The sequence below is a fragment of the Rhinopithecus roxellana genome, chromosome 3 (genome assembly GCF_007565055.1).
Source record: "Rhinopithecus roxellana isolate Shanxi Qingling chromosome 3, ASM756505v1, whole genome shotgun sequence".
NCBI lineage: Eukaryota > Metazoa > Chordata > Mammalia > Primates > Cercopithecidae > Rhinopithecus > Rhinopithecus roxellana.
Window position 1 is genome coordinate 4,075,286 of NC_044551.1, and position 25,160 is coordinate 4,100,445.

General features: G+C 40.9%; 1 protein-coding gene and 1 pseudogene across 6 annotated transcripts in view; both read left to right on the plus strand.

Moving 5' to 3' along the window:
* ELOVL7 (ELOVL fatty acid elongase 7) overlaps positions 1-25,160 on the plus strand; it is a 112,328-nt gene that overhangs the window by 17,093 nt on the left and 70,075 nt on the right. For 2 of the 5 annotated variants that reach the window (XM_030927967.1, XM_030927969.1), the window contains exon 2: positions 22,958-23,116. The exons of the other annotated variants lie outside the window; for them this stretch is intronic. The gene's annotated coding sequence lies outside the window, so the exon portion shown is untranslated. The remainder of the gene's footprint in view (positions 1-22,957; positions 23,117-25,160) is intronic. 5 annotated transcript variants of the gene reach the window in all.
* LOC104681642 lies at positions 23,259-25,024 on the plus strand (annotated as a pseudogene). Its single transcript, XR_004056481.1, has one exon. The product of XR_004056481.1 is annotated as a dihydrolipoyllysine-residue acetyltransferase component of pyruvate dehydrogenase complex, mitochondrial pseudogene (transcript).

The window sequence follows — 25,160 nt, forward strand, 5'->3', positions numbered from 1 at the left end:
CTCTTCTGGGCAATTCTTTCATGATGGGGCATTTAAAGGTTTAGAAATTATTGGGCTATTTCAAACATCAAGTGTATGAAATCTCATTATAGTAGATAAAGCCAGCCAGAATAACCAGGATTTCTCTCCTACTCCCAACTAACTAGGAAGAAAACCCATGGTATTTGAGTACCTTGTATAAAATTGTCTAGAAAGAAAATCTTTTTCTGTGTTTACCTAGAAAGATATTTGTAAATATTTGACATGACAGCTTTTTATAGGGTAGTCATTGTTTTAATTTCGCATTGTCTACCAGTTTCTGTTTGTTGATGTTCAGTTGCTGTTTGAAAGGGCCATAGTTGGAGGAACCTACATTGAGGTAATATTGAATTAAACTATATATATATTATCCAGATAGATTGTGGAAGGAAATATTAGTCTAAGTTGTTTCTGGCAGCTTTTCCTTAATATCGAAATTATGTAACCTAAAAATCAAGTAATGATATTTTTAGCAATATTGTATCGCAAATGTATACACATATTATGCATTAAATCAATTTGTCTACTAGCTTAGGTGTGTAACTACACTTTCCCTGGGAAAATGTTTTCTTCAGCTAAAATAACTAAATTATAAATTTCGTTCTCAATTAGAGATGTTTTTTTGCAGACATGGAATAAATGAAGATCCTCTGTTGTCCTAAATCTGTGTTCATGTTTAATTTGTTAAAGAAAGTTGAGACATCTTAATAACAATTGTTTCAGTGTAACTGTACTGAAGAGAGTAGTGTGGATACAGATACAGTCTGCTAACCCAGAGGCCATTTATCATGAAGTTTCAGTACCTAAAATGTTTCTGGAAATGAGTAAGGAGAGAAATTATCCCCAAGCAGAGAAAACAATGTCCCAAAGTCTTTTGAGTACATCTGTGCTCCATTCAGAGGGAAGCCCCCTAGTTTTTAATCTCCACCCATTTAGCACTATTTTAAACATTCCAACATCGTTGTTTTTCTCATTTCCCATCCCATAGCATATTAGGGAAAACAAATTAGAATGAGTGAGATTTTGTAGACACAGAAATTCTAGTAACAAACAGTAAGAAGGGCAGTGGCTAACAAACTGATGGGGAGGGGACAGGAAATTTGTTAAAAAACAGACACGGGCATTAGAAATGCCTTGCAATTTGGAACTTTTAGTGCAGGGCAAAGATCCATAGCCATAAACAGGGGTAGTCCCAGAGGACACTGCTATGATACTGTTGTTCTTAATAGTATCCCTGAATCATCCAGAAAAGTTCAGTTATAAGATGATTGAAATCTTTAAAAAAATGTTTTACAGTAAAAAAATGAGAATCACAGATACAGATGTATCTGGGCAGTTGTATCTTTGATTACACCTAGAGATAAGCATTTCAGTTATCTAAAATACTTTTATGAAACACTGCATTACAAGACGAGACTGGATAAATGAGCTGTACTCATAAATACAAAACAGGTTGAATTAATTTGATCTTACTGTTGGTTACTTTTCTTAATCACCCCTCTCCTTGAGTACTATTTATTTTTCCTCCCTTTCTGGCTTGCCTGTACATTATATAGATACATACTATTTGGTGTATATGTACGTAATACCTCCCTTATGTTCAGATTTGTAATAGGAAAGACCATCATGCTTTTTGCTCTCTATAGGATTCATCAGTCCACGTGCCCTGCCTGTCCACTGCTGGGCATTCCTTCCCCTGATGGGGCTCCATGCCCTATTCCTGTCCCTACTTGGACTGAACCTATGACTGCCAATTCTTGATTGTCTCAAGGCAAGGTATTTAAGGCTGTTGATTCCCACCCTTCCTCTCATTCTTGTAATTTTTGGTTACTGACTAAAAGAGAAACCCTTTACTGGGTATTATAGCGTTTCTATTGGCTATATATTCTATTGGCTCCTGTTACTATTAACCATACTTTCAGCTCTGTCCTTTATTCTTTGAGACTGGTGTTCCATTGCGTTCCAGCTCTCTTGTATCCTCATTTGCCAAATATAACTGAATCACAGCTCTTTCCCTTAACCTCAGGCCCATACACTGCTTATGAGAAGGTTCATCCATCCATTCATTCAACAAGTATTTCGGTGTCTGTTACATGTCAAGCACTGTTTCCGGTACCAGAGAGACAGCAGTGCACAAAACAGAAGAAGATCCCTGCCCCTAACTAGCTTATATTATAGCGCATTCTTGGGGTCACAGAAGGCCAGACCGTAAACAAGTTAATTTAGAATATTGGTGAAATACATATAAGTATATATAACACTGAAAAGTACGATGGAGAAAAGTGAAGCAAGGTAAGGGAAGTGCGTGTTCATGGGGTGGTGACATTTTAGCAGGGATCTGAGGAAAGTGAAGGAATGAGCCATGGCAGATATCTGGAGGAAAAGAACTACAGGTTGTGGGGACAGTGGTTTCCAATACCTTGAGGCAGGGCATTCTTGGTGTGTTCAAGGAAGGACAAGGAGATCAATGCGGCTGAAGCTAAGTATGAGAAGTGAGGCCGGGCATGGTGGCGCACGCCTGTAATCCCAGCACTTTGGGAAGCTGAGGCAGGTGGATCCACCTGAGGTCAGGAGGTTGAGCCCAGCCTGGGTGTGTGCCTGTAGTCCCAGCTACTTGGGAAGCTGAGGCAGGAGAATCACTTGAACCCAGGATGCAGAGGTTGCAGTGAGCCGAGATTGCACCACTGCACTCCAGCCTGGGCGACAGAGAGAGACTCGGTCTCAAAAAAAAAAAAAAAAAAAAAAAAAAGAAGTGAGAAGAAGGAAAGGTCAGAGATCAGAGAGGTAGTCAGGGCCCAGATCATGTAAGGCCGTAGAGCTCATTATAAGAACTTTGACTTTTACTGTGAGTGAGGTGGGAAAATATTGGTGCATTTTAAACAGAGAAGGGACATGACTTGGGTTTTTGTTTTGTTGTTTTTAATGTGAGGAAGACATTAAAGAGGGACAAAGATGAAGTCAGGGAGACCAGCTAAGAGGCTACTGCAGCAATCCAGATAAGACAGAACAGTGGCTTGGGCCACTGTTAAAGTAGTTGGATTCTAGAATATATTTAGAAAATGGGGTAGTCAGGATTTGTTCATGAATTTTATGTAGAGAGAAATGGAGGCTTTCTTCCATATTTAAAGGTCTGGGTGGACTGGCCAGGATTCCCCTATCTATCCATTGCCACATTTGAATCTGTTACTTTTTCACTTCCATAGGAAAATGAAGCAAAACTCTCCTTTTTTGAACATCTCACTCTTGGGCTTTGTTGCCTCTGCCTTTCTTAGTCCTCTTTGTCTGTTGTTCTTCACTTCAATCCCACATGCCTTAGGGACTTTGACGTTTCTCCATCCTTACTCCTGCTGTTGCTCTGGGAGACTTCCAAGTCCCTTCAAATGCCAACTTGTGAGCGGCCTTAAAGTTCCTTGTCTGACTCAACTGTGATAACCTTTACAGCACTGTAACCACCTGCCTTCATGACCAATCTCTGAGCCTTGTCACCTAGAAATATGCCAAGAAGATATAATTAACTCCACTATCTCATTTTCAAGCCACAGTCTCTGGCTGCTCAACTCTCTTATACCTTCCTCTCTTCACTCTTACAGAGACTATAATTTTACCTTGGTCTCTTAATTTTTTATTTATCCTACCTCCATATTTATCTAATTCCAAATTAATCCTACAGTCATCCTCTGCATGGATACCCAAGCAGCTGAACAGTATGGTGGAAAACTGGGTAAAATGGTAAATGGATCAGTTTTTGGTTTCCAGTCTTGTCTCAATCCTGACCAGCATTACTTAAGTATTTCACTCAGTGACTCTCAATCTTGGCTGCATACTAGAGTTATCTGGGAGCTTAAAAAAAATCCTGGGGCCCAGGCTACGGAGGCCAGTTAAATCTGAAATTTGGAGGCAGGACCCAAGCATCAGTAGTTCTTCATGTTCTTTAGGTGATTCTAATTGCAACTAAGATTGAGAACCACTACTTTAAACTTGTTCTGGAAGGATTTTCAGTTTCCATTTCCCTGAAAAGCTATTCTATTCTTTCACTAATCTCTAAAAAACCCTCTACCTAACTCCGTTTTGTAAACCGTTGGCAATTGATCCCTCCTCCTACTTGCTAGAAAAATTGAAGCATCTATTGGTGAATCCTCTTTAGTTTTTAGTCTCCATTTAGTCAACTATACATTTAATTAGGGCCTAGATAAGCCAGGCACTGTGGTAGGCATTGGGCATAGAGTGGTAAATGGGACAGGTATAGTCCATGCCTTCCTGGTGCTTATGGTCTAGCCTTGCATCCAGGCAGGTTAATTAGGCAATTACTGGACATGGGAAGTGCTACGGGCACATGTAGGAAGGGCCCTAATCCAGACTTAGGCCCTGGAGAAGGCTTCCTCCCCTTTACTCACTCATCTATTTCACATCCTTCTTGGCTGTTTTCCTTCTTGGAGGAGTATCACCCTTGCTCCAGTGGAGGGAGAATGCTGCCTTGCAGGGCTTCTGTCCATCCCCTCTCATTTTCTCCTCTAGACCTTCATTGGTTGTTCCTTCTTGTTTCTCTGTATTCTTTCATCCCCTGACTGCAAAAATACTCAAGCTGTTATCACCTTAAGACTAATAAAACTTGATTTTGCCTTCTCCTTCTCTTCTAGCCTTCTTGAACAAGATCTGTTCAATGCCTTCTATTAATCATCTGCCTTTGCATTTTAACTTCAGCCTTATCATTGCTTAATTTCCCCTTCCTTCCAGTCACAGAATATATAACTGAATCACAGCTCTTTCCCTCAACCTCAGGCCCATACACTGCTTATGAGAAGGTTCATCCATCCATTCATTCAACAAATATTTCGGTGTCTGTTTCGTGTCAAGCACTGTTTCAGGTGCCAGAGAGGTAGCAGTGCACAAAACAGAAGAAGATCCCTGCCCCCAAGTAGCTTATATTATAGCGCATTTTGGGGGGCAGAGAGGGCCAGACTATAAATAAGTAAATTTAGAATATTGGCGAATTTGCTGAAGACCATTCAACTCTATGCACTGAACCTTTCTGGTGCATTTGACCCTGTTCATCCCTGCCTCCCTCTTCAGAATTTTTCCCACTTTTGTTTTTGTGATTCTGCATGTACTGAGTTCTCCTCATGTCTTTTTGACTCTTTCTTTTTTGTCTTCTTTGTGAGATTCCATCTTCTGGCCCACCCTTTAAATGATGGTATTCTCCACGCATTTTTCTTTAGACCACTATTGTTCTCATGCATCTATTACTGTGGTTTTAATCACCATCTAGATGTGAAGTTCCAAAAGCTGTATCCTTAGCCTTGACCTTCCTCCCAAGTGTCTGCTAAATATCTCCACCTGAATGTCCCCTGGGCTTGTCACATTGGGATTTACTTCACCAAACTATCTCTGCCCTTGTTCAGGCCTGTAAGGATTTGTCACTGGGATGATTGGAATGAAACCCCACTCGGTCTCCTTGCTCTTAGGCTCACCCCTCACATTCATCCTTTGCATAGCTGATTTGCCTATGGCTAAAGCTTGCACTCAGGGGATTCTTCTGGCACAGGCTTGGGGTTGTCAGTGGGTAGCACTCTGGTGACCTGTGTGGTTGAGCTCTTTTACATATTGAGCTTCTGAAAAATATTTCACCTTTTCAGCACTTCCTATTGCCTATGCAATGTCTTTCACACTCTTCCTCATTTGCACTCCTTTCTCAGCGCATTTGCCCATCCTACCACCCCAAAGTACCCAATTCCTACTCTTCACCAAGAAATAGCTCAGTCTCACATCTTTCACAAATCCTTCTTATCATTCACATCTTCATTTATTTATTCACTGATATTTATTAGACACTTGCATTGTCCCAGGCAGCAAACAACATTCCCCAAAGGAGGAAGGTACGAACACACTTTGAAGGCATTAGAGAAGTGCTTCTCAAACTATCTGTGGTGATAGACCAACTGGGTTTTTAATTTGTTTTTTCTTCTTTTTTTCCCTATCGTGGATCAGTCAGTGGTCCTATTGCACATAACGAATATGCAGGTTGCACCACATGTGACTCACCTCACAAATTCAGCAACACTTGAACTGGTCTATATCTTGTTCAACAGGCATCACATCCTTGGATGTCACAGCAATGTCAAATTGCTATAAACATTTCTAAATGCTTACACTTGATTTCTGGACTTAGCTGGTACCAGTCTAGTAACAAACAATTTGTACATCAGTACTGGTCACAGGCCACTGCCCTAGAGTATTTGCTATAGGTGCCATGGTAGAAGAGGGGACAGCTTATGTCAGGGGCTCAGAAGAGACTGGACGGTTTGCCTGGGTGGTTTAGCTGTAAGGAGAACAGAAAGCACGTTAGAGGAAGGCAGAATTGTAAAAAGTGAGCTAGGCTTCCCAGCCAGCCGAACAAGGCTTTTCAGTCATGAACAGAAACTGGAGCATAGATGGGGAAGGAGGAGCACTTAGGCCTGCTGAGTTGGAGGATAGAGGGGACATAGTAGAAAAGGTTGCTGTAAGGCAAGAGATGAGGCTAGAGAGTCACGTGGGGTTGAGATCATTCATTCAGCGAATACTTTTTGGGAATCAACCATGTGCTAGACCCTGCCTAGGCATTGGGGTTATAAGTCCAGCAGGGACAGTTTTTCTCTACTAGAGATTAGAAGGGTGCTAAGTGTCACCAAAGAGTTAGACTTTTTAGTAACTTTAGGCAGTCTTTGAAGGATTTTGAAGTAGAACATGGTGTGATTGCTTTAATCCTTGGGAAGATGACTCTGGTGGCCTTGTGTACAATGGATGGCTGTTCATTTAGGAAAGTTAGTTGAAAGGTGATTTCAGTAATCTTGGCCACACAAAGAATGAAGTGAACTAGGCAGTAATTAAAATTATTACTCAAATTTACTAAGAACTTGGTATAGAGCTTAAAGCTATAGCATACTAAAAACAGATAATTCACTAAGCAGAGAAGGAAACATCAGCACAAGACAGACTTATCAGTAGACAAACTTATTAGTTCACTTCCTTCTTTGTGTGGCCAAGAGATGATAAAGCTCAGGAAGTAGCAGTCAGGGGTTGAGGGGAGGAAGTGGGGTTGAAGGAAAGGGAAAGGAACTTTTAGGAGAAATATCATAAGGTGGTATACACCACAGGTCTTAAGGGATCAGTGAAGTTTAAGGATGGCTCACAGTTTCTGATTTGTGATAAGGTTCATGGTCCAACTCATTGAGAGAATGCATAATAGAAGGGGAGGGTGTTGGAGAAGTGAGAAGTCATGAATCTAAAGATGTCATACCAGTTAGGTGCCTCTCTGTGCTCCTGTAATGCTTTGTGCTAACTTCTTGCATAGAATTGTCCATTGGGCTGAAGTACTTGTGAGCTCCTTGAGAATGTGTACCCATTTTTCTATCCCAGACCTGGGGCACAGGGCCTGACATGTGGAACAGGCTTAACAAATGGTTCTTAAACTAAACTGAAAGATAGTGTATTGGTTTTCTTTTGCTGCCATAACAAACCACCACAAACTTTTTAAGTTCACTGAAATAACACGGGTGTATTATCTCACAGTTCTGTAGGTCAGAATTCCAGGTTGGCACAGCTGGTTTTTCTGCTCTGTGTTTCACAGCCCAATTAAGGTGTTGGTCAATTGGGCTCTTATTAGGAGGCTCCTTTTGGAGCTCCAGTGGGAGCTTGGAATCAATTTCTAAGCTCATTCAGGTTGTTGGCAGGATTTACTTTTTTTTTTTGTGGCTGTAGGACAGAGGTTCCTGTTTCCAGGCTGTCTGTCAGAGGCCACCCTTATCTCCTAGGAACTTCTCCCCAGTCTTTGAATGTGGGCCAGTCCATCCCAGAGCCAGCAAAGTTGCATTGAATATTCATGCTTCAAATCCTTCTTCCAGCCAGAGACAGTTCTCTACTTTAAAGGATGCATTTGATTACATCGGGCCCACCATGATAATCCAGGGTAACTCTCTATTTTAAGGTCTATAAATTCAAATACATCTGTAGAAACCCTTTTGAACATATTGGTGGGGAGGGGTGAGCATCATTTTGTCTACTACAATGGTAATTATCCACCAAGTCATGTAGGCATTATGATTGTGGTTTTTTCTTTTTTTCTTTTTTTTTCGAGACAGAGTCTCACTCTGTCACCCTAGCTGGAGTGCAGTGGCTCGATCTCGGCTCACTGCAACCTCCACCTCCTAGGTTCAAGTGATTCTTATGCCTCAGCCTTCTGAGTAGCCGGGATTATAGGTGCCCGCCAGCCACCACACCCAGCTAATTTTTGTATTTTTAGTAGAGAGGGAGTTTCACCATGTTGGTCAGGCTGGTCTCAAACTCCTGACCTCAGTTGATCCACCCTCCTCGGCCTCCCAGAGTGCTGGGATTACAGGCATGAGCCACCGTTCCCAGCCTGTGATCATGGTTCTTAAACACTTATGCATTCTAGGACCTCTCATTTGTACAGGGAAGCAAAAGGAGACTGAATTTGTTCAGTGTCAGAAGGGAATGGGAACAGAGATAGATCATGACCCTTCAGCTTCCACTCTTTCTTCTATCAGTATGTTGTCCATCTCATCCATCTGTCTATCCATCTATCTCATCTATTCAACTAGTAGTCATTCATTCATTAATTCATAAACATTTGAGTAGCTGCTTTTTTAAAAGAGTCTATGCTAGGCTGAGAAATGAGGAAGAAAGTGAGATACAAAGATAACACCTGATTTCTGTCAGTTCGTTTTTAGTATATTGAGGTCTATATCAAGTTTTCTTTTCTTTTCTTTTTCTTTCTTTCTTTCTTTCTTTCTTTCTTTCTTTCTTTCTTTCTTTCTTTCTTTCTTTCTTTCTTTCTCTCTCTCTCTCTCTCTCTCTCTCTCTCTCTCTCTCTCTCTGTCTCTCTCTCTCTCTGTCTCTCTCCCCCCCTCCCTCCCTCCCTCCCTCTGTCTCTCTCCCCCCCCTCCCTCCCTGTCTCTCTTTCTGTCTCTGCGCCCCCCCTTTCTTTATTTTTTAAATTTTGAGATGGAGTCTCACCCTGTTGCCCAGGCCGAAGTGCGGTGGCACAGTATCTCAGCCCACTGTAACCTCCGCCTCCCAGGTTCAAACAATTCTTCTGTCTCAGCCTCCCTAGTAGCTGGGATTACATGTGCCCGCCACCATGCCTAGCTAATTTTTTTTTATTTTTAGTAGAGACGGAGTTTCACCATGTTGACCAGGCTGGTCTCGAACTCCTGACCTCGTGATACACCCGCCTCAGCCTCCCAAAGTGCTGGGTTTACAGGCATGAGCCACCATGCCTAGCCTCAAATTTTCTTAAATCTATGCCGTCTACTGATAAGTTTGTCTTATGTTGATGTTTTCTTCTCTGTGTAGTGAATTATCTGTTTTTAGTATGCTATAGCTTCAAGCCCTGTACCAAGTTCTCAGTAAATGTGAGTAATTATTATAATTACTGTTTAGTTTACTTCCTTCTATGTATGGCCATAAAATTTAGGAACCATTACTACATGTATCTTATCGTTGCTTTCATTTTTAACTTTATTCAAGTAACCAGTGTTACAGTTGCTTATTACTCTTTCCAGAGATCTGTGCACATACAAGGAAGTATTTGTCTTGTGTCTGGCATTAATTATATATTTTAGTGATTATTCCATAGCAGCATAGGTAAAGCTATTTCATTCCTTTATTCTTTTAATAACCTTTTTTTTTTTTTTTTTTTTTTTTTGAGATGGAGCCTCACTCTATTGCCCAGTCTGGAGTGCAGTAGTGCGATCTTGGCTCACTTCGACCCCGCCTCCTAGGTTCAAGCAATTCTACTGCCTCAGCCTCCAGAGTAGCTGGGATTACAGGTGCCCACCACCACGCCCAGCTAATTTTTGTATTTTTAGTACAGACGGGGTTTCATCATGTTGGCCAGGCTGTTCTCGAACTCCTGACCTCAAGTGATCCACCTGCCTCAGCCTCCGAAGGTGCTGGGATTCCAGATGTGAGCCATCACACCTGGCCCTTTTTATAACTTTATCCTTTTTTTATGGCATAGTATTCCATTGTTCAAATATACCAGTTTTTTTAAACAAGTCTCATATTGGTGGACATTTGGATTGTTTCCACTTCTTTTGCTATTAAAAGATTGCTACAATAAAAAATCTCCCGTGTTTATCTTTCATGCAAGTATAAGTGTATATATGTGTGTATATATATGGTGTGTGTATATATATGGTGTGTGTGTATATATGGTATATACATACGGTGTGCATATATGGTATGTATATGTATATATACACATACCATATGTATACACACACCATATATATACACACACCATATATATACATATACATATATACACACACACATATACCATTTGTTTTATAGTTGATATTGCCAAATCACTCCCATAGAGGTTGTACCAGTTCACATTCCCATCAGCAATGTATAAGAGTGCCTGTTTCTCCACACCTTGACTAACAAAGTGTGTTATCAGACTTTATGGTCTTGGCCAGTCTGATAAGTAAAAATGATATTTCACTCTAATTTAAATTTGTACTTGTCACATTGTTGAGTAACATTGGGCATCTTTTTGAATACATTTTAGAGCTATTTGTATTTCCTTTTCTGTGAGCTGTCTGTTTTTTGTGTCTTTTTTTTTCATTTCTCTCCTCCTGAGACATCTTGAGTTTTTTTTTTTTTTAATTTGTTGAAAGCCTTTATATATCAGAGAAAGTAATGTTTTGGAACATGAGATACATTTTTCTTTCAGTTTGATTTCTCTTGATTTTGTGTGCTTAAGCTTTTCACTGTATAAATATTTAAAGTGATCATATTTAATCTTTACATCTGTGACTTCTATGTTTTGTGTCATTGTTGGAAAAGCCTGCCTCATTCCAGTATTATAAAATAATTATCTCATGTTTACCAATTGTTTAATTTTTAATTTCGAAATAATTATAGATTCACAAAAAGTTGCAACATTACTACAGAGAGATCTGTGTACTTTTCATTCAGTTTCCCCCAAACACCAGGTATTTTTATAATTTCATTTTTACATTTGAATGTTTTATTTATCTGAAATTTGTTTTAATATGAGATATGGATTTCAATTTATTCTTTTCCAACCAATTGGCTACCCATTGATCCTCACATAATTTGTTGAATCATCTATATTTTCCCCAATAATTTAAAATGCATGTGTATCTATCGTCAACTAATTCCTGCGTCTACTGGTTAATTTCTTAAATATTTAAAATATCAACTGGAAGAGAAGTTGCCATGGCATTATCATTGTACATTTTTTCAAGGGCCACATGTTGAAATAACCAGTGCTAACTTTGTTTCAAAAATCCGTTTATAGTATAATTTGGCCTATTTGGCTAGAACTGTGTGGTCTTGTGGGTTGTGGTGGGGTATAGGTAAATAACATTTATTCTTTGCCCTCCAGGAGTTCACCTTGTCTTATTGATCCCAATCTATTTAGGTGAAGTCTTTAGACTATGTAGTGCTTAAAGTTAACCAATTAATCCTCCCTATACTCTTTTTTTTTTTTTTTTTTTTTTTTGAGATGGAATCTTGCTCTGTTGCTCAGGCTGGAGTGCAGTGACTTGATCTTGGCTCACTGCAGCCGCTGTCTCCTCCGAATCCTGGTAGCAATTCTCCTACCTCAACCTCCTGAGTAGCCAGGACTACAGGGGCCCTCCACCATGCCCGGCTAATTTTTGTATTTTTAGTTGAGATGGGGATTCATCATGTTGACCAGGTTGGTCTCGAACTCTTGACCTCAAGTGATCCACCTGCCTTGGCTTCCCAAAGTGCTGGGATTACAGGGGTGAGCCACCGCGCCCGGCCCTTCCCAAAACTCTTATAAATGACATGTATTATCTCCATTTTGTAGATAATAGAAATGCAAAGATTAAAGTTGCGCTGATACCCAGTCACAGAGCAAGTTCGCAGAGCTCAAACCCAGGTTCTGGTCTTTTGATTACTAGTGTTATTCCATACCATTCCAGGACATGCCTCAGATCTGCCCGAGATGTCTTTTCACTCCATTGATCTCAGATAAAAACTACCATAACTTGTGAGCTACACATAACTACTATTCCATCTTTGCTTTAGCAAACCTAAAGACTTTCACCATTTTTATTTTATTTTTAAAATAAATGTTAAACAACATGGTGAAACCCCGTCTCTACTAAAAAGAAATACAAAAATTAGCCAGGCATGGTGGTGCACACCTGTAATCCCAGCTATTTGGGAAGCTGAGGCAGGAGAATTGCTTGAGCCCAGGAGGCAGAGGTTGCAGTGAGCTGAGATGGTGCCATTGCATTCCAGCCTGGATAACAGAACGAGACTCTGTCTCGAAAAAAATAAATAAATTTTATTGTGTATATTTGCGTAATTTAATGTGAACATCACATTCCAATGTGATGTTCATTTTTAGTTCCTACTTTTTAATGAAAGAGTTAAGCAAACGTAGATAACTTCTGCAAGGTTTTTGTGATTTCACTCTGAGTGATGCTAAAGGAAAATGAAATACTCATCTGCTTATTTCATTACCTGAATGTAAGTAGTAGATTTAGTGTATATTTAGATTATTTAGATTTAGGTAATTCTAAAATTCTTTCCCAGCTATATGATTCTTGCTAGTATTTTCCATAGTTTTACGTTCCCATATAGGAGGAAGTGAACAAAAACATTTAAAGAATGATAAGTATTTTCATGTGGGTTATTTAGAGGGAAAACATGCTACAAATTCCTTAATCCAATTAAAATCACACTTGTTATGAAAAGTCATGTGGGCCGATTATTGTATAATAGTAGTTTTGATTTCAGTTCATTATATATCAGCTTGGTAGCATATGTTTAAAGGCCACCACTTAAAATTCTGTATATGCTTAGAATTTAAGACTATCAGCTCATATGCTTTGTTAGGTCCTCTTATAGTTTCCTGGCAATTAGTTGCAATGTAGTTCATGTGATGTTTTTCATGGGATAGGGATTTTAGGAGCAGTAAATGGGGATGGGGTGGAGGTGAGTCTTCAGCCCTGTATTTTCTGCCTACCGTTCACAATTAAGCCCAGCATAGTGCTTAGTGTGCTGTTAATAAATGTTGGTTGATTGACGAAATTCATTTCACCATCTTGTTCTTACTGCCCTTCACACTGGGAAGCTGTGTGCTATCATGACAAGCATAGACTGAAACCCTGAACTTTGAACACTTCCTCTACAGCTTAATAACTATGTGATCTGGAGCAAGTTCCTTAACTTCTCTGAGCTTCAGTTTCCTTATCTGTAAAATAAAAATAATGGCATTTCTCTGATAGAGCTGCTAGGAAGATTGAATGTGATAATGTCAGTGGAATAGCTAGCACAGGCTCTGGGAATGACCCAGAGCCTTCAGTTAGTGGGCGTTGTTATTATTCTCTTGGATAACTTGGGTAGCAACTCACTGTACTCCTTTGCCTCAAGAAGTAGAGACAATAGCTGCGTGTGGTATGCTCGGTCAGCTCCCTTTGTTTCAAGAAAACTCTGCAATCTTCTCACAGAATCTGTTAACACCTCTTTGACTTTTGAGCAATACTCCAGGATGACTACTGAGGCTGGATGAGAAGGCTGATTGTCACCTGTGGTTCTGCTTATTCCTTATGCATTTTTGACCCATTTCACAGATTTCATAATAACTCATTATGCAAATTTTATTCTTTTCAGAACCACCAATTTTTAAAACTTTAATCAAGACAGCTTTCTTATTGCAAAAGATTTTGATAATGAGGATTCCAGGTTGGCACAGGCTGATTTGGGCAACTGAGAAAAGTCTTTCCGACCTTTGTCAGAGAAGTAACTTAGCTGAGTTCGTTCTTGTTGCCACCTTGCTTTTGAGCCTCTTGGTTAATGTATGAAAGCAGAGGAACTGCTTTCATCTGAGGCAGACAGTGGCAAAGTTCCCATAGCAGGAAATGTTTGTTCTTACAAATCTCATACATGGTGGTCACAAGAGAGACCTTCGTATTTTGTTTTGCTTGTCTGGGCTTTACCATAATTTGATGATTGTTTCAGTGTTTTTGCCTGAGAACTAACTGTCTAAGAGAAAAGACTGTGATGAGCTTGCCCTTAGGGACCTTCTTAGTCAGCCCCAATCTACCTGTCCAGTTTTAGCTCTTGCTTCTCCTCTTTGCAAATCCTTTTTGTACTACAACCAGGCTAGTAGTCTTTTTTTTTTTTTTTTTTAATTTGCAAAAGAAAGAGGTTTAATTCGACTCACAATTCCATGTGGCTGAGGAGGCCTCACAATCATGGTGGAAGGTGAAAGGCACATCTTACATCGCAGCAGGGAAGAGAGAGAATGAGCATCAAGTGAAATGGGTTTCCCCTTGTCAAATCATCAGATCTTGTGACACTTATTCACTACCACTAGAACAGTATGGGAGAAACTGTCCCCATGATTCAATTATCTCCCACTGGGTCACTCCCACAACACGTGGGAATTGTGGGAGTATAATTCAAGATGAGACTTGGGTGGGGACATAGGGCTAAACCATATCACTATGTTTATATAACTTATCTACAATAGCTTCTGTATTTATCATTTGTTCCCCTATTCAATTAAACATGAATTCATGCTGATATCTCTGACTCTATTCCAGCACCACATGGTTTAGTCTAGTGTTTCCCTCCTGCTTATTCGTAATTTCCCTTGAGAATAGTGATAAACTCATCTCCCACCATCTACCCTCTATTTAATTATTAGTTTATCCCCAGTATGCATGTAAAATAGTTTCAGAAATTTTAACCTATAATCCTTTTTTTTTTTTTTTTTTTAATGAGAATTTCTTTCTTCCTTTATTTCATTTCTATTTCTTTTTTTTTTTTTTTTTTTTTTTTATTATACTTTAAGTTCTAGGGTACATGTGCATAACGTGCAGGTTTGTTACATATGTATACTTATGCCATGTTGGTGTGCTGCACCCATCAACTCGTCAGCACCCATCAATTCATCATTTATATCTTGTATAACTCCCCAATGCAAGCCCTCCCTCCTCCCCCCTCCCCCCTCCCCATGATAGGCCCCTGTGCGTGATGTTCCCCTTCCCGAGTCCAAGTGATCTCATTGTTCAGTTCCCACCTATGAGTGAGAACATGCGGTGTTTGGTTTTCTGTTCTTGTGATAGTTTGCTAAGAATGATGGTTTCCAGCTGCATCCATGTCCCTACAAAGGACGCAAACTCATCCTTTTTTATGGCTGCATAGTATTCCATGGTGTATATGTGCCACATTTTCTTAATCCAGTCTGTCACAGATGGACATTTGGGTTGATTCCAAGTCTTTGCTATTGTGAATAGTGCCGCAATAAACATACGTGTACATGTGTCTTTGTAGTAGAATAATTTATAATCCTTTGGGTATATACCCAGTAGTGGGATGGCTGGGTCATATGGTACATCTAGTTCTAGATCCTTGAGGAATTGCCATACTCTTTTCCATAATGGTTGAACTAGTTTACAATCCCACCAACAGTGTAAAAGTGTTCCTATTTCTCCACATCCTCTCCAACACCTGTTGTTTCCTGACTTCTTAATGATTGCCATTCTAACTGGTGTGAGATGGTATCTCATTGTGGTTTTGATTTGCATTTCTCTGATGGCGAGTGATGATGAGCATTTTTTCATGTGTCTGTTGGCTGTATGAATGTCTTCTTTTGAGAAATGTCTGTTCATATCCTTTCCCCACTTTTTGATGGGGTTGTTTGTTTTTTTCTCGTATATTTGTTTGAGTTCTTTGTAGATTCTGGATATTAGCCCTTTGTCAGATGAGTAGGTTGCAAAAATTTTCTCCCATTCTGTAGGTTGCCTGTTCACTCTGATGGTAGTTTCTTTTGCTGTGCAAAAGCTCTTTAGTTTAATTAGATCCCATTTGTCAATTTTGGCTTTTGCTGCCAGTTGCTTTTGGTGTTTTAGACATGAAGTCCTTACCCATGCCTATGTCCTGAATGGTACTACCTAGATTTTCTTCTAGGGTTTTTATGGTATTAGGTCTAACATTTAAGTCTCTAATCCATCTTGAATTAATCTTCGTATAAGGGGTAAGGAAAGGATCCAGTTTCAGCTTTCTACTTATGGCTAGCCAATTTTCCCAGCTCCATTTATTAAATAGGGAATCCTTTCCCCATTTCTTGTTTCTCTCAGGTTTGTCAAAGATCAGATGGCTGTAGATGTGTGGTATTATTTCTGAGGACTCTGTTCTGTTCCATTGATCTATATCTCTGTTTTGGTACCAGTACCATGCTGTTTTGGTGACTGTAGCCTTGTAGTATAGTTTGAAGTCAGGTAGCGTGACGCCTCCAGCTTTGTCCTTTTGACTTAGGATTGTCTTGGCAATGCGGGCTCTTTTTTGGTTCCATATGAACTTTAAAGCAGTTTTTTCCAATTCTGTGAAGAAACTCATTGGTAGCTTGATGGGGATGGCATTGAATCTATAAATAACCTTGGGGAGTATGGCCATTTTCACGATATTGATTCTTCCTATCCATTAGCATGGTATGTTCTTCCATTTGTTTGTGTCCTCTTTGATTTCACTGAGCAGTGGTTTGTAGTTCTCCTTGAAGAGGTCCTTTACATCCCTTGTAAGCTGGATTCCTAGGTATTTTATTCTCTTTGAAGCAATTGTGAATGGAAGTTCATTCCTGATTTGGCTCTCTGCTTGTCTGTTACTGGTGTATAAGAATGCTTGTGATTTTTGCACATTAATTTTGTATCCTGAGACTTTGCTGAAGTTGCTTATCAGCTTAAGGAGATTTTGGGCTGAGACGATGGGGTTTTCTAAATATACAATCATGTCATCTGCAAACAGGGACAATTTGACTTCTTCTTTTCCTAACTGGATACCTTGATTTCTTTCTCTTGCCTGATTGCCCTAGCCAGAACTTCCAACACTATGTTGAATAGGAGTGGTGAGAGAGGGCATCCCTGTCTTGTGCCAGTTTTCAAAGGGAATTTTTCCAGTTTTTGCCCATTCAGTATGATATTAGCTGTGGGTTTGTCATAAATAGCTCTTATTATTTTGAGGTACGTTCCATCAATACCGAATTTCTTGAGCGTTTTTAGCATGAAGGGCTGTTGAATTTTGTCAAAAGCCTTTTCTGCATCTATTGAGACAATCATGTGGTTCTTGTCTTTGGTTCTGTTTATATGCTGGATTACATTTATTGATTTGCGAATGTTGAACCAGCCTTGCATCCCAGGGATGAAGCCCACTTGATCATGGTGGATAAGCTTTTTGATGTGCTGCTGAATCCGGTTTGCCAGTATTTTATTGAGAATTTTTGCATCAATGTTCATCAGGGATATTGGTCTAAAATTCTCTTTTTTTGATGTGTCTCTGCCAGGCTTTGGTATCAGGATGATGTTGGCCTCATAAAATGAGTTAGGGAGGATTCCCTCTTTTTCTATTGATTGGAATAGTTTCAGAAGGAATGGTACCAGCTCCTCCTTGTACCTCTGGTAGAATTCAGCTGTGAATCCATCTGGTCCTGGACTTTTTTTGGTGGGTAGGCTATTAATTGTTGCCTCAATTTCAGAGCCTACTATTGGTCTATTCAGGGATTCAACTTCTTCCTGGTTTAGCCTTGGGGGAGTGTAAGTGTCCAGGAATTTATCCATTTCTTCTAGATTTTCTAGTTGATTTGCGTAGAGGCGTTTATAGTATTCTCTGATGGTAGTTTGTATTTCTGTGGGGTCAGTGGTGATATCCCCTTTATCATTTTTTATTGCATCTATTTGATTCCTCTCTCTTTTCTTCTTTATTAGCCTTGCTAGCGGTCTGTCAATTTTGTTGATCTTTTCAAAAAACCAACTCCTGGATTCATTGATTTTTTGGAGGGTTTTTTGTGTCTCTATCTCCTTCAGTTCGGCTCTGATCTTAGTTATTTCTTGCCTTCTGCTAGCTTTTGAATGTGTTTGCTCTTGCCTCTCTAGTTCTTTTAATTGTGATGTTAGAGTGTCAATTTTAGATCTTTCCTGCTTTCTCTTGTGGGCATTTAGTGCTATAAATTTCCCTCTACACACTGCTTTAAATGTGTCCCAGAGATTCTGGTATGTTGTATCTTTGTTCTCATTGGTTTCAAAGAACATCTTTATTTCCGCTTTCATTTCGTTATGTACCCAGTAGTCATTCAGGAGCAGGTTGTTCAGTTTCCATGTAGTTGTGCGGTTTTGATTGAGTTTCTTAGTCCTGAGTTCTAGTTTGATTGCACTGTGGTCTGAGAGACAGTTTGTTATAATTTCTGTTCTTTTACATTTGCTGAGGAGTGCTTTACTTCCAATTATGTGGTCAATTTTGGAATAAGTGCGATGTGGTGCTGAGAAGAATGTATATTCTGTTGATTTGGGGTGGAGAGTTCTATAGATGTCTATTAGGTCTGCTTGGTGCAGAGATGAGTTCAATTCCTGGATATCCTTGTTAACTTTCTGTCTCGTTGATCTGTCTAATGTTGACAGCGGAGTGTTGAAGTCTCCCATTATTATTGTATGGGAGTCTAAGTCTCTTTGTAAGTCTCTAAGGACTTGCTTTATGAATCTGGGTGCTCCTGTATTGGGTGCATATATATTTAGGAGAGTTAGCTCTTCCTGTTGAATTGATCCCTTTACCATTATGTAATGGCCTTCTTTGTCTCTTTTGATCTTTGATGGTTTAAAGTCTGTTTTATCAGAGACAAGGATTGCAACCCCTGCTTTTTTTTGTTCTCCATTTGCTTGGTAGATCTTCCTCCATCCCTTTATTTTGAGCCTATGTATGTCTCTGCATGTGAGATGGGTCTCCTGAATACAGCAGACTGATGGGTCTTGACTCTTTATCCAGTTTGCCAGTCTGTGTCTTTTAATTGGAGCATTTAGTCCATTAACATTTAAGGTTAATATTGTTATGTGTGAACTTGATCCTGCCATTATGATATTAACTGGTTATTTTGCTCGTTAGTCGATGCAGTTTCTTCCTAGCCTCGATGGTCTTTACATTTTGGCATGTTTTTGTGATGGCTGGTACCGGTTGTTCCTTTCCATGTTTAGGGCTTCCTTCAGGGTCTCTTGTAAGGCAGGCCTGGTGGTGACAAAATCTCTAAGCATTTGCTTATCTGTAAAGGATTTTATTTCTCCTTCACTGATGAAACTTAGTTTGGCTGGATATGAAATTCTAGGATTAAAATTCTTTTCTTTAAGAACGTTGAATATTGGCCCCCACTCTCTTCTGGCTTGTAGAGTTTCTGCCGAGAGATCTGCTGTTATTCTGATGGGCTTCCCTTTGTGGGTTACCCGACCTTTCTCTCTGGCTGCCCTTAAGATTTTTTCCTTCATTTCAACTTTGGTGAATCTGGCAATGATGTGTCTTGGAGTTGCTCTTCTGGAGGAGTATCTTTGTGGCGTTCTCTGTATTTCCTGAATTTGAATGTTGTCCTGCCCTGCTAGGTTGGGGAAGTTCTCCTGGATGATATCCTGAAGAGTGTTTTCCAACTTGGTTCCATTTTCCCCCTCACTTTCAGGCACCCCAATCAGACGTAGATTTGGTCTTTTTACGTAATCCCATACTTCTTGCAGGCTTTGCTCATTTCTTTTTCTTCTTTTTTCTTTTGGTTTCTCTTCTCGCTTCATTTCATTCATTTGATCTTCAATCGCTGATACTCTTTCTTCCAGTTGATCGAGTCGGTTACTGAAGCTTGTGCATTTGTCACGTATTTCTCGTGTCATGGTTTTCATCTCTGTCATTTCGTTTATGATCTTCTCTGCATTAATTAGTCTAGCTGTCAATTCTTCCACTCTTTTTTCAAGATTTTTAGTTTCTTTGCGCTGGGTACGTAATTCCTCCTTTAGCTCTGATAAGTTTGATGGACTGAAGCCTTCTTCTCTCCTCTCGTCCAAGTCATTCTCTGACCAGCTTTGATCCGTTGCTGGCGATGGGCTGCGCTCCTTCGCAGGGGAAGATGCGCTCTTATTTTTTGAATTTCCAGCTTTTCTGCCCTGCTTCTTCCCCATCTTTGTGGTTTTATCTGTCTCTGGTCTTTGATGGTGGTGACGTACTGATGGGGTTTTGGTATAGGTGTCCTTCCTGTTTGATAGTTTTCCTTCTGACAGTCAGAAGGACTGTCTGTTGGTCTGTTGGAGATTGCTTGAGGTCCACTCCAGACCCTGTTTGCCTGGGTAACAGCAGCAGAGGTTGCCGAAGATAGAATATTGCTGAACAGCGAGTGTACCTGTCTGATTCTTCCTTTGGAAGTTTCCTCTCAGGGGTGTACTCCACCCTGTGAGGTGTGGGGTGTCAGACTGCCCCTAGTGGGGGATTTCTCCCAGCTAGGCTACTCAGGGGTCAGAGACACACCTGAGCAGGCAGTCTGTCCGTTCTCAGATCTCAACCTCCGCGTTGGGAGATCCACAGCTCTCCCCAAAGCTGTCAGACGGAGTTGTTCGCGTCTGCACCGGCTCCCGCTACTTCCCCTGTTGGTCTTCAGCTGTGCGCTGTCCCCAGAGGTGGAGACTACAGAGACAGGCAGGCTTCCTTGAGCTGCTGTGAGCTCCACCCAGTTCGAGCTTCCCAGCGGCTTTGTTTACCTACTTAAGCCTCAGCAATGGCGGGCGCCCCTCCCCCAGCCTCGCTGCTGCCTTGCGGATAGATCGCGGCAGACTGCTGTGTTAGCAGTGAGGGAGGCTTCGTGGGCGTGGGACCCTCCCGGCCAGGATTGGGATATATTCTCCTGGTGTGCCTGTATGCTTACAGCGCAGTATTGGGGTGGGAGTTACCCGATTTTCCAGGTGTTGTGTGTCTCAGTTCCCCTGGCTAGGAAAACAGATCCCCTTCCCCCTTGCGCTTCCAGGTGAGGCGATGCCTCGCCCTGCTTCAGCTCTCGCTGGTCAGGCTGCAGCAGCTGACCAGCACCGATTGTCCGGCACTCCCTAGTGAGACGACCCCAGTACCTCAGTTGAAAATGCAGAAATCACCGGTCTTCTGTGTCGCTTGCGCTGGGAGTTGGAGACTGGAGCTGTTCCTATTCGGCCATCTTGCTCCGCCCCTGCTAGTAGTCTTTTAACAAGTGTTCTCTGAAGTAACAACCCCTGTTTCTGTTAACAGAAAAAAAATATGATAGAAACAAAAACAAAGAGTTGATGACTCCTGAGATTGGGAGGGAGGAATGGGGGCAGGTGAGAAATAACTTACTGAAGGAAAATAGAGATTTTTATATCGGAGGGCAGTAGGGAGTGTTGCATGAGAAGAGTGGAGTCAGACAGTGGAGCTGAGAATTTGGGACTTGATGTAATTTAGAATAGGGAAATGGGAAGAGGTGATGAAAATGGTATTTCAGGACTATTTTTTTTCTCTTAATAAGATTAACCCTAAGCATAGATTTAAGGGATATATAAGTAGAGGCAAGAGTTATCCAGGCCCAGTTATAGTAATACACGTGTCAACTGAAGTTCTGGTTGTTAGCAGTAAGAATTGTGGGGAACATTTTCACTTGAGAAAAGTCAAGTTGTAACAGCTCACAGGTTGGAGGTGAAAGAGCACAGTCAACGATGATTCCGATGGTTTGGAGTAAAAGAAAAGTCAAGCCATTAACACCTGTGAAGGTGATGGATAAAGAAACCTGTTGGTTGAAGACAGAAACTGGGCAAGATGAGTTCCTTTTGGGATTAGTTAGGCTTCCTGTGATGGTGGAATATCCAAATTATAATGTTTATCGGCAGTTGGAAAAAAATAGACTCTGGCATGGATGAAAGGTTGGGGTTCAGAGTGTAGACTTAGGACTCATTGCCATTTTTTTTAGGAGCAAGTAGATAGAAAGAAAAGAGCACCAAAGATTAAGGGGAGAAATCCTCCAGTGCAGGGGTATGAAGAAAAGAACCAACTAAACAAAAGAAGCAAGAGCTGAATGATGGAAAGGCTTGAGGCCAGTGCGATGAATGCTATACTGTGGAAGCCAAGGTCAGGGCTGTGAGAAGGAAGGAGAGGTCAACAATGAGGGACTGCAGGCAAATCAGAGTAGACAAAAACTTAGGAGAAGGCTTCGGGTTTAGCAAGAGGGAGGTTCCTAACCTTTGTGTATAATTCCAGTGAGAGAGGAAACCTTTAACCAAGCAAGATGGTTATCTGAGAAGAGTCACACGTTCCATCAAGCATCCCTTTAGAGGTGCTGTGATCCAGAATCCCTGGCCATGCTGAATCACAATCTGTCAGATCTACTGAAGAACAATCCCTTTCCTTTATTTCATTATCATATGCCTATTCTTTTTTTTTTTTTTCCAATTAAATTTTGCAGCTTGTCCTCTCCAGCCTAGAGAGGGCTTGTCACTATTGTTATTGAACAACATAGGTCACAACCAATAAAACTTTTTTCTATTCTAACACATTTTCTGATGAAAATTAAATATATACCAAGCAATAAATTTGGTTCTCTATTGTCAAACTTAACAGCAAGAAACTCTTTGTTAAACATTGTACTGTTTCATTTCCTCTCAAGATAGCATTTTATTCTTTATATTTCTTTTTCTTTTCTTTCTTTCTTTATTTATTTTGAGAGATAGGATCTTGTTATGTTGCCTAGGCTGCAGTGCAGTGGCCCAGTCATTGCTTACTGTAACCTCCAACTACTGGGCTTCAGTGATCCTCTTGCCTTGGTCTCCTGAGTAACTGGGACAACAGGTGTGTGCCATCATGCCCAGTTAATTTTTTAAAAACAATTTTGTAGAGATGAGGTCTCTCTGTGTTGTCCAGGCTGGTTTCAAACTCCTGGTCTCAAGAAATCCTCCTGCCTTGGCCTCCGAAATTGCTAGGGTTAAAGGTCTGAGCCACTGTACCTGGAATTATATTTCTCTTTTATGTTTTTTTTTCTAAAATTTAGATTAAGATTGAGATTAGGTGTCTTACCCTTTATGTTGCTATAAGAGGATACTAAAGAATGGGTCATTTATAAGAAAAAATTTATTTCTTACAGTTCTGGAGGCTGAAGTCCAAGGCCAAGGGGCCACATCTGGTGAGGGCCTTCTTGCTGGTGGGACTCTCTACAAAGTCCTGAGGTGGTGCAGGGCATCACATGGTGAGGGGGCTCATGAGAGTTGGCTAGACTGGCTTTTATAACAGACTCACTCTCCTGGTAAGTAACTCACTCCCTCCATAACCCATTAATTACTACTCAGCAATAAAAAGAAAAAGGCTATTGATACAACATGGATGTCTTAAAAAACATATATCCGACTACAGGGTATGGCGGGGTCCGGGCACCGTGCAGCTGGACCCCCAGCTCAGGGGCCATGCCATGGAACCACTTACTGCTGCAGCTTTTGGGGTCACCCGGCCGCCGCTGTTACAGTCTTCCCCTGCATCAGAAGGTTCCACTGCCTTCTCTTTCCCCCACAATGCAGGCAGGCACCATAGCCCATTGGGAAAAAAAAGAGGGGGACAAAATCAACGAAGGTGACCTAATTGCAGAAGTTGAAACTGATAAAGCCACTGTTAGATTTGAGAGCCTGGAGGAGTGTTATATGGCAAAGATACTTGTTGCTGAAGGTACCAGGGATGTTCCCATTGGAGCGATCATCTGTATCACAGTTGGCAAGCCTGAGGATATTGAGGCTTTTAAAAATTATACATTGGATTCCTCGGGAGCACCTACCTCACAGGCGGCCCCAGCACCAACCCCTGCTGCCACTGCTTCACCACCTACACCTTCTGCTCAGGTTCCTGGTAGCTCATATCCCCCTCACATGCAGGTATTTCTTCCTGCCCTCTCTCCCACCATGACCATGGGCACAGTTCAGAGATGGGAAAAAAAAGTGGGTGAGAAGCTAAGTGAAGGAGACTTATTGGCGGAGATAGAGACTGACAAAGCCACTGTAGGTTTTGAAGTACAGGAAGAAGGTTATCTGGCAAAAATCCTGGTCCCTGAAGGCACAAGAGATGTCCCTCTAGGAACCCCACTCTGTACCATTGTAGAAAAAGAGGCAGATATATCAGCATTTGCTGACTATAGGCCAACTGAAGTAACAGATTTAAAACCACAAGCACCACCACCTACCCCACCCCCGGTGGCCACTGTTCCTCCAACTCCCTAGCCTTTAGCTCCTATAGCTTCAGCACCCTGCCCAGCTACTCCTGCTGGACCAAAGGGAAGGGTGTTTGTTAGCCCTCTTGCAAAGAAGTTGGCAGTAGAGAAAGGGATTGATCTTACACAAGTAAAAGGTACAGGACCAGATGGTAGAATCACCAAGAAGGATATTGACTCTTTTGTGCCTAGTAAAGCTGCTCCTGCTCCAGCAGCTGTTGTGCCTCCCACAGGTCCTGGAATGGCACCAGTTCCTATAGGTGTCTTCACAGATATCCCAATTAGCAACATTCGTCAGGTTATTGCACAACGATTAATGCAATCAAAGCAAACCATACCTCATTATTACCTTTCTATAGATGTAAATATGGGAGAAGTTTTGTTGGTACAGAAAGAACTTAATAAGATTTTAGAAGGGAGAAGCAAAATTTCCGTCAATGACTTCATCATAAAAGCTTCAGCTTTGGCATGTCTAAAAGTTCCCGAAGCAAATTCCTCTTGGATGGACACAGTTATGAGACAAAATCACGTTGTTGATGTCAGTGTTGCAGTCAGTACTCCTACAGGACTCATCACACCTATTGTGTTTAATGCACATATAAAAGGACTGGAAACCATTACTAATGATGTTGTTTCTTTAGCAACCAAAGCAAGAGAGGGTAAACTACAGCCACACGAATTCCAGGGTGGCACTTTTACGATCTCCAATTTAGGAATGTTTGGAATTAAGAATTTCTCTGCTATTATTAACCCACCTCAAGCATGTATTTTGGCATTTGGTGCTTCAGAGGATAAACTGGTTCCCGCAGATAATGAAAAAGGGTTTGATGGTTCGATGTGGCTAGCATGATGTCTGTTACACTCAGTTGTGATCACCGGGTGGTGGATGGAGCAGTTGGAGACCAGTGGCTTGCTGAGTTTAGAAAGTACCTTGAAAAACCTCTCACCATGTTATTGTAACTAACTCAATAGAAAGAAAAGAGAGCACCAAAGATTGAGGGGAGAAATCCTCCAGTGCAGGGGTATGAAGTGCAGGGGTATGAAGAAAAGACTCTTCCAGGTCACAATGATTCATTCTTATCAAGATATTTATGTA